Here is a 2,398-nt window from a genome sequence, read left to right as displayed (position 1 = left end):
ACGATGAAGAACAAGAAGCACAAGATGAAGAAGATTACTACATAAAGCTTTCAATTTTTGTTACTATATGTATCTCCTGCAACAAAGAGAGTATTAGATGCTTACCATTAAAATTCTAAATTTTCACCAAAAACATTTTTTGTCCACTTCATTAATAGTTTCTGTATTCTTTTCCCAATATTACATCCGCCATTTTAAATTTTTCAATTTGATATAAAATTAACGGAGTGAATCCAAAACTTAACGGCAGATTAAAACTGTTTACCTGACCGATGCTCGAATATGGGACCTTTGCCTTTCGCAGGTAAGTGCTTTACTGCGAAAGTCAAAGTTCCCGAGTTCGAGTCTCGGTCCGGCACGCTCAGCTCCCATTCGGCTGCAGGGTGAAAGTTTCATTCTAGAGAGGATCCAATTTTTATTTTTATCACGTAATGAACTTATCCAGTATCTGTCCCTCTCAGAACTTCCACATTGTAGATTTTCCTGTGGTTGCTTTCATCCATTCGGACAAGTTGCAATTGCCATTCTCCTTTCTTCCAGTCAGGAAGCTTCCAAGTTTTGAGTTCATTAACACACATTCAAGAATGAAAACTCTCCAGACGTTACGTTCCATACCAGTCCTCAACAAAGTGTTACGTTCTTCCCAAATTCTAGGCCACCCTGTCGTTTATACAGGGTTATTACAAATGATTGATGCGATTTCAAAGCTCTACAATAACTTTATTATTTTAGATATTTTCACAATGCTTTGCACACACATACAAAAACTCAAAAAAATTTTTAGGCATTAACAAATGTTCGATATGTACCCCTTTAGTGATTCGGCAGACATCAAGCCGATAATCAAGTTCCTCCCACACTCGGCGCAGCATGTTCCCATCAATGAGTTCGAAAGCATCGTTGATGCGAGCTCGCAGTTCTGGCCCGTTTCTTGGTAGAGGAGGTTTAAACAATGAATCTTTCACATAACCCCACAGAAAGGAATCGCACGGGATTAAGTTGGGAGAGCGTGGAGGCCATGACATGAATTGCTGATCATAATCTCCACCACGACCGATCCATCGGTTTTCCAATCTCCTGTTTAAGAAATGCCGAACATAATGATGGAAGTGCGGTGGAGCGCCATCCTGTTGAAAGATGAAGTCGGCGCTGTCGGTCTCCAGTTGTGGCATGAGCCCATTTTCCAGCATGTCCAGATACACGCGTGAAACTTGCCCGCCCGCGTTCAACCGTTTCCTCGCTCACTGCAGGCCGACCCGTTGATTTCCCCTTACAGAGGCGTCCAGAAGCTTTAAACTGCGCATACCATCGCCGAATGGAGTCAGCAGTTGGTGGATCTTTGTTGAACTTCATCCTGAAGTGTCGTTGCACTGTTATGACTGACTGATGTGAGTGCATTTCAAGCACGACATACGCTTTCTCGGCTCCGGTCGCCATTTTGTCTCACTGCGCTCTCGAGCGCTCTGGCGGCAGAAACCTGAAGTGCGGCTTCAGCCGAACAAAACTTTGTGAGTTTTTCTACGTATCTGTAGTCGTGACCATATGTCAATGAATGGAGCTACAGTGAATTTATGAAATCGCTTCAATCATTTGTAATAGCCCTGTATTTGCTAACGGCCTTGCCGCAGCGGTAACACCGGTTCCCGTCAGATCACCGAAGTTAAGCGCTGTCGGGCTGGGCTAGCACTTGGATGGGTGGCCATCCGGTCTGCCGAGCGCTGTCGGCAAGCGGGGTGCACTCAGCCCTTGTGAGGCAAACTGAGGAGCTGCTTGATTGAGAAGTAGCGGCTCTTCTCTCGTAAACTGACATAGGGCCGGGAGAGCGGTGTGCCGACCAAATGCCCTTCCATATCCGCATCCAGTGTCGCCTGTAGGCTGAAGATGACACGGCGGCTGGTCAGTACCTTTGGGCTTTCATAGCTTGTTCGGGAGGAGAGTCGTTTATATTTCGTCATGTCACGTAATCCTGTGGTTGCTCTGAACATGATTAGAACAAACATCTTTCCATGTTCATCATAAGCTTCATCATCAGTACCACAATTATACAGCATTATCTCTATCTTCACGTTCATGTACTTTTAACTAACGTGCAAAACGGTCTAATAATTTAAGACATCAAATTGTCGCCTATGTGTTTTTTCAACATTTATTGCATTATATATTTTTGTTAAAAATCGATATCTATTTTGGTGAAGAACGTTTTTTATGAACTGTACTAGAGTTGAAGTAATTATGAATCAAATCCCCTCTTAATCAGCTACTTTTTCCTCGAGGGAACGACTACGATGGAAGTAACTGGACGATACGGATTAACAACCGGAAGTCAAGAAAGAAGTTTTTATCCAACTCCTGAATTTCCCCAATATGAAATTAGTATGTTGGTTTCCGATCGTTTGCC

General features: G+C 43.4%; 1 pseudogene; it reads left to right on the top strand.

Moving 5' to 3' along the window:
* The first annotated feature begins 1,609 nt into the window (after positions 1 to 1,609).
* LOC126164251 (5S ribosomal RNA) lies at positions 1,610 to 1,727 on the top strand (annotated as a pseudogene).
* The last annotated feature ends 671 nt before the right edge of the window (positions 1,728 to 2,398 follow it).

This window comes from Schistocerca cancellata, chromosome 2, assembly GCF_023864275.1.
Source record: "Schistocerca cancellata isolate TAMUIC-IGC-003103 chromosome 2, iqSchCanc2.1, whole genome shotgun sequence".
Taxonomy (NCBI): Eukaryota; Metazoa; Arthropoda; class Insecta; order Orthoptera; family Acrididae; genus Schistocerca; species Schistocerca cancellata.
This window is presented reverse-complemented; position numbering and strand designations above follow the sequence as displayed.